Source organism: Malaclemys terrapin, chromosome 2 (genome assembly GCF_027887155.1).
Source record: "Malaclemys terrapin pileata isolate rMalTer1 chromosome 2, rMalTer1.hap1, whole genome shotgun sequence".
Classification (NCBI taxonomy): Eukaryota; Metazoa; Chordata; order Testudines; family Emydidae; genus Malaclemys; species Malaclemys terrapin.
The window spans coordinates 42999784-43013174 of NC_071506.1; positions in this window are offsets into that span (position 1 = coordinate 42999784).

Consider the following 13391-nt stretch of genomic DNA (forward strand, 5'->3'; position numbering starts at 1 on the left):
AGGTGCTCAAGCTAGAGCTACCATGATTTAAAAGAAAGGAGACAGCTGGCAGGGTACTTCTCCATGGAGGACCTTTTACTGTGGAATTCACAGCCTCTGGTCTGAAATAACCTGAACATGTTGACACTCAGGGCCCACAGCCAGGATCATCTAATTAGATGGGGGTCTACCAGGCTTTTGGGGTGGGGTGGGAGGGGAGGCCTGGTTGGTATGCTCATAGAGATGGGGTAATTTTAAAGTTAACTGACTTGGTGTGGGTTATGTGGGGCAGGAGAAAGTAAGCAGCTGATCTAATATCTGTACTATACTGTATATATTTCTGTAAAAGGCACCTTTTTCTTTATTTATAATATTGAATGTAATAATTATAACAAATAATAAAACAATCTTACACACGACAGTGTAATTTAAACCAAACTGCACCAGTGTTTGTCTCTAACTCCAAGGATTCCTGCCTTTCTAAAGCCTGTATTTAGTTCCCACTGCTTCCAAAAGGTGAGCATCACCTATTAGATCAATGATATTAGCCACTGTTAGCATATCTACAGATTCAAATTACTAGGCCACAAACTGCAGATACTAGCCTAGATCCTTCAATGATGGGACAGAAAAGGTGAGACCAAAGTTTAGTGTGGTTGCTAAAGATCACACTTAGAGTACATCTGAGTTGCAGCCAGAGGTGAATGGCAGCTTGTGTAAGGTAGCTAGCACACTAAAAAAGGAAGTGAGGCTGCGTTGTCTTGGACTTCAGTGCAGGCTGTACAAATAGGTGAGTATCCAGGAGGGTCAAGTGGGCTTGTGCAGCCCACAGCATCGATAGTTTTAGCAAGTTAGCTAGATCTCAGGTAGCATGGGTACATCTGCATACGCTGCCATTCAAACCCCTGGCTGCAATGTAAACATATCTTTTGGATCAGAGACAAACATCTATAAAACCAGTTCTGTGTACTTGCAGCACTCCAGATGGAAACTTTAGAAATACAGGGCTTTTTTCCAAATTGAATGTGACAGACAGGCAGCAAACTTCTTGAAGCTCTTAGCAGTATGAAAATGTACTTACAAACTCATGCAGGAAAATACTTTAATAAAACCCTCCCACATCTTACAGAGAAGGAGTAGAGAAGGCTGGGTGGGAAATAGGAGATTGATGATGGGCTGGGGCAGAGTTAAGGTTGTTTGAGTAGCCTGATCCCAACAACATTTGGCCTTATATAAATAAAGTAGAAAGGAAATACAATCTACTGAAAAATACAGTAATTGGTCTAAAGAAAGCATATTTCAGGCATTTAGGAATATTATTAATACTATTTATTTGGGCATAAGCTTTCGTGAGTAAAAACCTCACTTCTTCGGATGCATAGGAAGAAGTGAGGTTTTTACTCACGAAAGCTTATGCCCAAATAAATCTGTTAGTCTTTAAGGTGCCACCAGACTCTTTGTTGTTTTTGTAGATACAGACTAACACGGCTACCCCCTGATAATTAATACTATTTGACTGCTTTCAACTAAGACTCAAAGATACTTTTCTTAATGGCAGGTGTCATTTGATATATAATATATCTAAAATGAACTGCTCAAACTTTTGGGAGGTCAAATACCCTACTTGCCATAAGAAGCCAATCAGTTTGTGGTAAACTGAAGGCCCACTTTGTGAGATACGGCATTCTGGACATGGCATGCACTGACAACAGACTCCAATTTGCCTCAGAAGAATTCAAAGAATTTGCACACAAATGGAGTTTGACCACCACATCTCCTCCCCAGCATACCCACAGAGTAATGATAGGGTGGAATCAGTTGTGGAAACAGCTAAGAGAGAGTTACTCAAGGCTGTTTCTTCTGATTTGGCCCTCTTGTTAGCATTTTTGTCACACACACTGGAGTGCCAAAGCAGTCCAGTGCAGGCACTGTTGGGATGACTGAGGGGCGGTCTGTTACAGCCAGCAGGATGGGAACACTGCTGAGAGGAAATGGCCAATGGTCAGAGAAAGTAGGCACTAGAGTACATCAGGTCAGCCAAAGACTTACTTGGCCTTGGAAATGGGAACTTCTGTGAGGATCCAGTCATTAGAGAGAGACACTGGAAGCAGTGCACTGAAGGAGTTTTGAGGGGTGCTGGAGCACCTAGGACATACATGGTGATTATGCAAGAGGGACAAGTGATCCAAAAGAACTGGAGTCACTTAAGAGCCAGCAGACACAAGACCCAGAGAAAGCCTACAGAGATCAGAACAGAGAGACAGAGAACCAGCTGGAGGCCTTCCCCACAGGGAGGGAGCAGACTTCACAGAGAGATAGTGGGCTAGGCTTGATGACAGGGAGACAGAGAGCGGTCACCTCATGTGGTTGTCTGTTGAGGAGACTAAACTATCTCAGAGTCTGTCATAAAGATGAGATTCCAATTTAGCTATGTGCTAGCAACCTCTGTCTGAAGGGACATGGGGTGGGAGCCTGGGCGTCAATTATTTGTTTTTAATGTTTGTATTAAAACATCTGTGAAATAGAAAAGCTGTATCATGATCAGCAGAACTGGAGTCAGAGACTAGTGTTCCCCGGAGGGGCTGTTATTGACAGGACACCAGTGGAAAAGGGAATGCAGGGGTTAGGCTGGAAGCAACTCAGCCACGTGGACAGAGCAGTGCACAGAACTGAATATAGTTTCCCTTGTTCAACTTAACCTGCATTCAGCTTTGCCCTTTGTGAATGAAACAACAGTCCCCTGGTTAGGGCATTCATCTGAGGGGTGGCAGATCCCCGTTCAAATCCCTACTCCCCCCCCAGGCAGAGGGGGGACTTGAACTGAGGGTTTCCCACATCCAAGTGAGTACCCTAACCACTGGGCTAAAAATTATGAGGGTGCTTGTCCCTGCTCCAGCTTGTGTGAGTTTACCGACAGGGTCCCGATCTGGTAGGCCAGCTCTGAGCATACTTATTGGCTTGGGCCCTGCAGGTGAGTTAGGCGGAAGAACACCTATCTTCCCCCAGGTAGGGTTACCAGATAGCAACTGTGAAAAAACTGGACAGGAGGTGGGGGGGTAATAGGCGCCTATATAAGAAAAAAAGAAAAAACTGGACTGTCCCTTTAAAAATGGGACATCTGGTAATCCTACCCCCAGGTCATGCTTCACACTTGGTCTTATGCGTTCAGACACCTAGAGTGGTGCTGCGGTGATTATGCCCAGAGGCATCACGGGAGTTTTTACTGCAACAACATAGGTGCTGAGCCTCATGAGTGTAGGAGCCTCGGCCTACAGGGTTTGGCAACAGCTGAGCAGGGTTTTGTGAATGCCAGTGGGGCCTGATTCTGGGATTTAGATGCCTAAAGTGGCAGTTAGGTGCCTAAGTCCTTTTGTGAATCTAGCCTGTAGGATCTTTAGGTGCCCGCAGAGTTAGGTGGCAGTTGAGCAGGGTTTTATGAATGCCAGTAACACCTAAATGTTGGACTTAGGCACCCAAGTCCCCCTTGTGAATGCCATCCTTTGTGCCGAAAAGAAATGAAATATATAGGAGGTATTTTTTTCATTATGGCTGATCAAAATACGTCTGAAATGATACACCAACATGCAACCAGGCTGGGCCAATACCTTTGTGAATCCCACACTAACTTATTAGAGACCATATATGCAGTACTTTTAGGCACTAAAGACGATAAAACCAGCCCACACATATTGTGACAATCACACTTGCAACTTAACTATGCTGTTGATAACTGGCACAGCAGTGAAAAAACAAAGGAACAGCTAAAATTGTACTTGAGTGCATTCAAAATAGGAGGAGTGTAGAAGCAGGATTTTATATTTGTACTATAAGAATTAATATATGATTTGATCATCCTGCCAGCCACCCTTTCTGAATAGCAAAAAGGAATGACCCTCTGGGACATTGGTAGAAACGCATCTGACAGACTGCCAGTGTCTGTACTGATGTTAAGGCAGGGACAGACCAGAACAATCCTTATGACTGATTATGGTCATCCTTTTGTTTTAGGATAAGTTATAATGTCTACTGTGGTTTCCTATATGTATTATAAATTAGGCAATTTAGTTAAATATAAATTTTTTTGTTTTAAGGTTTATTAAGTAAGAGACAGGATCTTGTATTGTGTCTATGTTAAGGAGATTAGAGGAATGTTGAAGGCCCAGGCTACAATGTGAACTGTTTTGATTACAAGATTTAGTAATGTTTAATTTACAATGCCTTTCTTGCTCAACATAAAAACTGCTGTATACCTTTGAAGGTCTCTGTAAAAGACTGTTTGTGTGAATGAGGAATGTATGCATCAGGAAAAGATAAGGTGTGAAGGCCATTGTTAAAGTCAGATGGTCAAGGAAGGAGGAGTGAAGAAACTTAACGACACCAGAGAACCATCAACGTGCATCCATAAGTGAGGAAGGGCAGATTGACGACCCTGAGGTGGAGGCTGGCACCCCTAAAGACAAGACAATTGATTAAATCGAAACCAGGACAGGATGACCCTCTCTGAGGTGTTTTGGAATGTTAACATCAAAAGATAACGCCAATTAAGGAGTAACCGGTCACAAACTGACACAGCAAAATCCATAGACATCAACAGAGAAAAAAGACTATAAGAACAGGGTGCTTGGCCATGGGACTTTGGGTTCATCTTGCCACAACTCCAGGAGCATCAGATCGCAACTGACAGAGCCCAGCTCCCCTCTATGACCAATCTGGCTGGCCACTAGATTGATCCAGACTCTGTACTGGTAACTATAAACATCAACTCGCAGGACTGTCTGTGTGTGTGTGTGTGTGTGTGTGTGTGTGTGTGTGTGTGTGTGTGTGTGTGTGTGTGTGTGACTGAAAAACATATGCTAACTGCTGTATTCTCAATAAATGTGGCATATTGCCTTTTTCCCTGAAAAAAATCCTGTGTGCTTCTTATAAGCATAACAGGAGAGAAACACCATATACAAAATAAAGGCAAATTGCCAGAGAAGGAAGGGACTTAGAGTGGAACCACACAAAATGGAAGAGCCATAAAGTTGCCTAGTTATTTGAAGGATTACATAGTTGATTGAAATTACTTGGTTTCCATTATGGAAGGGATATGGTATTGGAGTGTTTTCTATGTATGTATGTAAATAGCTAATAGATAATGCACCAGTAGATAGTGCTCAAGGACATGCAGCATAGCTCCTGGGTCTGTAGAACCAATAAAACTTCTTGTTATTATTTATTATTTGTATTATCATATTATCTAGGAGACCCAGCCAGGACCCTGTTGTGCTAGGCACTGTACAAAGCGAGAATAAAACACTGTACAGGACAAATGTCTTCCTCTGGTTGCTCTTTACATTAGCTCTTAATGTTAACACAACAAAGATATTTTTCAGAAGTGTGTGCATGTATTCTGGGATTCACCCACTTGCATGCGGACTAATGCCAATGCATAGCCAAACCGTTTTGCACAAGCATACAGGCCTGTACAAACACATGCAAGAGTGCACATGGATGGATGAAATTTGAAAAACTGGCCCTGGATGATGCAGTTGCAACCATTTGTAAAAATATTTTGGGAAAAACAAGTGCATATTTGAGACTGTGTTTTGTCTCAGTTAGTTTGTGTACTATACTTACTATTTTACATGATTTACTCTAACTTTTTGGAATGTCTGTTCTGTTTCTTTTTCCTATAATTCTGTATCTTGCTTCCCTTACACCAATAATCCTTACTCATACACATAGTCCAAATAAAATCAATGTGAATATCTGTGTGAGTTACAGATGCAAGACTGGCCTTTGACTGTGGTCAGCCAAATGATCTTGGGCTTCAAAATACCTGAAATCCATGGAATCATTTAATCACAAGTCAGAAAATAAGACCGACTCATTGGAAGAGGAAATAGGTATGTCAGGAGTGAATAATATATCAGCCAGCAGCTTGTATACTCCATATTTGCAACCGTTTGTCATAGAGAGAAACGGAGACCAAGCCTTGAAGAATACAAAGATCTGGTGTGAAATCATGCATATAGAATTATATCCAGCATGAGTATGAGCCATGTGCCATTTCTTTTATCCTATTGGTAAGGCTGGCCTGGACTAGGACAGCACTTTGTATTGAAAAACTCATCTCAAATTATCATGATAGAGATTTTTTTTTGTCCCACATCTAGTATACACTGGATGCAATTTATTTTCCCTGCTGTATGTGTTATACATACCCTTCTATACACACACAAAAACATAAGCTAGACTGGCACAAATGGGTGGCTTGTATGTTTATGTGTTTTTTCTTTAGCCATGGATCACCGTTTCTTCATTGCTTTCCATTCTGCGACGCACTACGTCAGAGAGATCATGTTGCGGATCACTCAAACTACCAGTTCCCATCTTTCCTTCCAGCATTGTTGGTTACTGCCAGTTATCCTGCAGAGACTGGTTCCTGGAACACAGTTTGAGAACTACTCTTTCTAGGAAAAATAGCTTATGCCAAAATATGCAGTGAATGGTGAAGATAACTACACAGGAAGGGGTGATGCAACTGGAGATGATGAAAAACAAAGGCTGAGAACTCAAATACATGTTTGCAGTGTTGCAGTGGCTGTACCTTTCCCAGACCCAAGGAAGAGCTCTGTGTAACTCAAAAGCTTGTCTCTTTCACCAACAAAAGTTGATCTGATGCGAGATATTACCTTGCCCACCTTTCATCTCCTCAAATACATGGCAAGCTGCAGGTTGCTGGAAGATCATAGCCACTGGAATTCAGTGTTATTAGGACTCTGTCCATAGTAACCCTGCTAACAACAACCTTCTAAGGCCTGGAAGTCACATTAAATTCTTTCCCATAGTTTCTACTGTTCTGTTAATGTTCCCAGTTGAATGTTCACTGTATTGTACACCTTTTCCTGATAGGATAAAACACTATGGCTAGGGAATCACATTATAGGTGAACTGTTAAGAAATCATTTTCAGTGTGTATTTGGCTTGGGCTACTGTAGTAAATATCTGGTTTCAATCAGCTGTTGTCTTATGAAATATTTGAAATACCCATGGATGGTTTAGACAGTATTCAAGTTATGATCGTGGCAGGCTTTCAGGCAAATACACAAAGAAAAGACAGTTTGAAAAAATAGGACTATTTTTTTCTTACAGAGTTTTTGTATAAAAGGCCCCTTTTCAATTACAGATATGCTGAAATGTTTTCCCTGCAAACGTTGTATGAATTGATTAATGTCAAGGAGCTCTGCATTGTTGGGATTTCTATTTCTTTGCCAGGCAGCTACTATGGCTCCCGACAGGTCTGTTCAGTGTACTGCAAGTGCTGGCAGCTGCGAGTCAGGATGCTAACCCCATTCTTTCGATAGCCAGACTCAGAGATTCCACTGGTAAAGCTAAACCGTACCCTTCTAAATTCAAAGGTGGCTTTGAGCTCTTCTCTTAGGCCAGCAATCATTTAAAAAGTGAATTGATAACTAGTAAAAAAAATAAGCATTCCATATGGTATGTCTGACAAATAGATCCTCTTGGTGGATTATCTAAATTCCTTTGGAACATACTCAGTTAGAGAAACTGAGGGAAATGTTAGAGTAGTTGAGGGTTCTTTTTGACCATTCTACTCTGCCACCACTCTACTCCTTTTCTGTTCTTCAATTACCCACCCCTGCTTTTCCCAAGAGCTCCCAGAGTTAGTAGTTGCTTCTCGCTGTCTTTATGGTTTCCAATATATTTATTTGCTGCCTTTCTGATTTTTTAGGAATCACTTCTTTGTCCCAGTGCTAGTTCTCAGCAGTTTGTCCACTCTTTTAATAACAGTTACCGACACCTTTAAAACTGGGCTACTGTTTCAGTGGAATTGGTTGGCCACATAGTGGACCCCAATCTGCCTCCTCTTAAAGGTGGTGTTGTGACTGTGTGACTAGGAATTCTGGGAAGCACATTGTTCCCCAGCGCACCCACTGGGGTGGAGTTGGAGGCATTCTGCCTCCAATGCCTGGCTTTGGCTATGTACCCCAATTTGGCCCATTGTTATCTGCTATACAAGTTGTACTACAGCCAGACATTTTCAGTACATCATTTGCGTTCTCAGTAAAGCAGATGAGATTGTTTTCTCTTATCCAGACACAGAGTCCAACTCTCCATCCATTGCTCAAACACACAATTGCATAGAAGGGATTGATGGATCAAGCCCCTAAAAATAACCAGACGAAACATTTGCAGTAACAGTACACATTCTAATCTGCCAGGACCTCTGTTATGCTGAAGGAATCATTTGGTTAAAAGGTATGAAATAGACAAAGCTGTAGGATATTATCAGTGACAAAATATCAAATCTAAAGGCATTGCAGTTGCTTTCCCCTTCTCTTCTGGAGGCACTGCACAGCCTTCTTATTCTGATCTGGCCAGGGGCTGTAGAACCACAACCTGGCCTTTGGGTTCTTTGTGGGCAGCCCAGATGGGGGGCTACAACAGCAAAGCATTGTGGGGCACCCACGTTTGCAGGGCAGGTGGTGACACCACCCCTGATTGCTCTGGATGCACCCCAGAATGGGATAATGGCTCAAGACCGAATACTGGAAAACCCCAACCGCACCTCTGGCAACTCGCCAACATCATGCCCATTTTATGATGAGTTTAATCCGGTGCTAAGGACTTCACCAAGCACAGAGCCAGCAGTGGCGCACGATGACATCACCATCAGGGATGGTGCCCTGCTGGCACCAGAAGCCAGCACAGGAATTGGTGGCAGCCGGAAGCAGGCGTTGAATGAGGCAAATGAAGTGCCTCTGCTGATGAAACTGGCCCTAGAGGAACCTTTGCCACAGGAGCAGCTGCAGCACATCCTGGGATTGTATTCAGAGAAGCTTTTAGACACCTCTCCCTCCACTCCCTCTGAGGAGCAGCCCACAGCGGAACTGGCAGCAGAAACAGAAGAGGGAAAAGCTGCCCTGGAGCCTGGTAAATTTCTGGCTCCATTTTTGTGTTTATTAATCTAGGAATGGCAGGGAATTCTACCTACAAACCAAAGCATAAGATATTAAAAGCCTTGGGCAGCAGCGTGTATCTGCTAATGGAGAATTGCATGCCAAGGTCTCAGTGTCCCCGCCCCCCCAATCACATGGGATTCAAAAGGGAGAGCTGGAAACGTAAAGTATGTAAGAAGCAGCCCTTTACTGGGAAGGTGCACATTTTGCTGATACATTCCAGTTTGTTAAAATAAGAACCTTATATTACCTTCCCTGTATGTACCCTGCTTGGCACCAACCCAACGCTGTAATGAACCACCTGAAAAGACTGAACTGTGTGGGAGTGGTGGTGGGGCGGGGGAAGAGGTTCAAATGTAGTCCATTTCTGTAAAATATAGTCCTTGAATTCCATGGGTAACAAATTTCAGAGTGGTAGCCATGTTAGTCTGTATCAGTAAAAACAACTAGGAGTCCTTGTGATAAGAGAGTGGCCCAGTACAAACAGTTGACAAGAAGGTGTGAGTAACAGTAGGGAGAAATTAGTATTGGGGAAATTAAGTTTAGGTTTTGTAATGACCCAACCTCTCCCAGTCTTTATTCAGGCCTAATCTGATGGTGTCCAATTTGCAAATTAATTCCAGTTCTGCAGCTTCACGTTAGAGTTATTTTTCCTCCCTTGGTATCCTGCTCTTAATTGATTTATCTCATTAGACTGACCTCAGACTTGGGAAAGCAACCCCCATCCTTTCATGTATTTATACCTGCTCCTGTATTTTTCACTTCATGCATCGGAAGAAGTGGGTTCTAGCCCACGAAAGCTTATACCCAAATAAATGTGTTAGTCTCTAAGGTGCCACAAGGACTCCTCATTTTTATGGGTAACAAAATCATTAGTCCCAAGTATTAGTGGGGGTTTGAATGCAATCCAGAAATTTGTCAGGAGGAGAAGGGAGTGGAGTTCTGTGTGTTTGCTGCTGTCCTAACAGTCTGTATCGGAAGCTGTGGGGAGTCATTTTTAACCCACATGGAAGCTGTTGGTTACCTCATGAATTCTGACCCAATCCTAGGTGCTGATAGCTGCAAACTCTTCCCATAGCAGGAACTCCAGCTAGGTAGTCACATTCCAGGGAAGGGTGTATATTTCAGGGCCACCTCAGTAGCACATTAGCCCACTCCACTCATAGATGTGCTGTTCAGCAAGGCTCATAGTAATCCACAGAAAAACATGGAATTTGAATTTTTACAGAGACTCTTTAGTTTTTACATTTTGTGAAAAAATAAAAACATACAGTAGAACCCCATTTATTTGAGCCTCCATTATCTGGCTGTCCATATTAACCAAACTAGGGCTGACAGCCTGAGTCCTGGGTGGCGGGGCTCCGGCTCTCAGCCCCGGACGGATCGGCTCAGGCTTCAACTGATCTGACCCTGGTCCCAATTAGATTGGATAAATGGGGCTCCACTGTATAAAATACAGACATAGAAGCATTTGGTATATGTAAGAAATACAAATTGCAATTCTATTTATTTTTATTTTATTATTATGATTGAGGGCACTGGTAAGCTTTGGACTTGCTTAAAAATTGTAAATAAAGCAATAAAACATTGTGTTCAACTGATACCTATATATATTGGATTCCAAAATGAGTTTTTCTGTGCTCCTGCACTGAGCTATTTGAGACAATAACCCTCTGTGTCTTGTCCTATTCCAGGCCCCTCAACCTCTACAGGCTGCACTACCTCCACAGCTCGCCTGCACTTGCAGAAGCTTGGCTCACTATATCTTCATGGACAGTTCCATGAGGAAATATTTGCGTGATGAATTTATGATTGAAGTTCTCGACAGGGCCAAAAAGCAGGTTGAGTACCAAAGGCAAAGGGACTTGCAGCAAGAGGAAAGACATGCTAAGAGCCAAGAAGAAAGTCTCAGACTGGCTTTGCAGCTTGAGGACATGGTAGCTGCGTGGGAGCTGGTGCTTCCTTTGCAGTTGCTGGAACAGGAATGGTGGTTAAGGGAGGAAGATAGAGACCAAGTGCTGTGTCCGCTTTGCAGTACCCTGGCCTGCATTCCAGGAACAGCTTGGACAACTCCATGGCTGGGTGGCCCATGCAATTGGGCCCTATGAGAGGCTAGACATGGCAAATGTGCCTATGAAGTCCTCAGTGCTGAACTCCTGCCCCATAGATGCTGTGACATACCAGGGTACAATCCAGACTAATGAGCAGCTGTGTCACCCCTGCCCTGCCACATGGGCCACTCACAAACAGCCTTCCAGTATGCAAGCCATATCCTGAGTGACTCTATGCACCTGCAGCCTGCCAGCCACACTTGGGTTACACTCTGACTCTCACCAGCCTTGGTTATACTGCAGGGTGACCCAAAAAACACACCCAATCTCAGATTTCCCCCCAGAAATGTATGTCCTGTACTGCCCAGCCCTCTCCTGGACAGTACAAAATATTTTAAGTCCTGTTATTCCTTCAAGGCAATAAAATGGCCGCTTCTTATCTCAAATAGTTATTCAAACACTTCAATTTAAATTCACTGGATTAGATAAAACAGTAAAACAAGTTTATTAACTACAAAGAGAGATTTTAAATGAGTACTAGTAATGGGGCATAAAAGTCAAGAATGATTACAAGAAAAATAAAAACATTTACTAATACCTAACTTAAACTATATCAGATTCAAGCAAAGTTTTATTTTATTTTATTTCACTAGGAGGGTGGTGAAGCACTGGAATGCGTTACCTAGGAAGGTGGGGGAGTCTCCTTCCTTGGAGGTTTTTAAGGCCCGGTTTGACAAAGCCCTGACTGGGATGATTTAGTTAGGAATTGGTCCTGCTTTGAGCAGGGGGTTGGACTAGATGACCTCTTGAGGTCCCTTCCAACCCTGATATTCTATGATTCTATGAAAGTTTTTCACCACATGCTTTCAGCAGTCTTACTGACCAAACTCTGTAGGTCAGGACCCCGGTCCCAAAGCCCAATGCCTGCTTCCTTTGTTGCTTCAGATGCAGTGAATGTGATGGACAGGGGAGAGAGAGAGGGGCACATTGGAGTGTTTGTCCCTCCTTTTTATAGTTTCAATCCCTCTCTTGAAAAACATTTCCAGCTGTGCAGTAGGAAACAACACGTCTATATGGAAGGATGTTCTCTGCTGGCTTTTTCTCAGCTGTTTGGGCTTTCTTTGTTTCCCCTTCCTGCTTGATGACTCTGTTCACTGCTTAAATGCAAATTAAGCAGAGCATACATTCCTTTGCTTAGGACAGACCTATTTGCCAACCTCTGTTTGAACAGGGCTGTGGGCTTTGGATCACGTGTTAATAACAACATACAAGTAAATATTATTACTTCACATACAATGTAGCTGTACATATTTTATCAGGACAATCAGGGCCGGCTCTAGCTTTTTTGCTGCCCCAAGCAGCAAAAAAAAGCGCCGCCCCCTAGGCCCCCCGCCAAGCGCCGGGCCGTGCCGCCCCCCCCAGCCGAGCGCCGCGCCGCCTCCCGCCGAGCACCGCCGGAACCTCCCCCAGAGTGCCACCCCCCCTGAGTCGCCCCCCCGCCGAGCGCCGTGCGCCGGAGCCCACCCCCCCCTGCGCCGAGCGCCGCCGGACCCCCCCCCGAGCCCTGAGCCCTGCGACGCCCCCCCGCCGCCGGAGCCTGCCCCCGCTCCCTGCCAAGCGCTGCAAGAACCCCCCTCCAGCGCCGCACCCGCGTCGCACCCCCCCCCCCGAGCACCGAGCCCCGCGCTGCCGGAGCCCGCCCCCCGCCGACCACCGCCGGAACCCCCTTCCAGCGCCCGCCCCCCCAGAGCCACGCCGTGCCGCCGGAGCGCCCCCTCCCGCGGAATGCCGCGCCGTGCTCCCCCCGCTGCCCCTTACCAGGTGCCGCCCCAAGCATGTGCTTGGGTGCCTGGTGCCTAGAGCCGGCCCTGAGGACAATACTGACCAGCAAATTATGAGTTTTCAAATGATACCTTACAAGATGTGCCATGTACAAAAAATATTACAATGTCTCCATCCCCCTGCCTTGGCACCAAGTGCATGGCAAACATGGAAGAAAGTGAAAGGAGAATGGGGTACCAGGGGCCATGCAATAATAAGGGGTGTGCACCCTGTACATGGTTCAGCTGTTTGTATTTTTATGTGCTTTGTTCTTGTTTACTTTTAAAGCTTTGGGTGTTACTGGTGTTTTAGTGTGCTAATGGCAGCTGGCCTGCCAGGCAATGGTTTAATAGTGTACTTTTCCAATACATGGGTGTGGCAGGGCAAAGACTCACCGGCACAGTGCCTCCTGCTGGTCGTCCCACCGCAAGTGGTGGAGAAAGCGGGCACATGCGGTCTGCCCCAATACAAGGGGCAGATCAAGGACTGTGGGACTATTGCGTAGATCCGGAACTGAAGGTGGAGAAAAGATGGACTGGTATTGGAGGGCATGGGTAGCCCAGCTTGCCAAGCA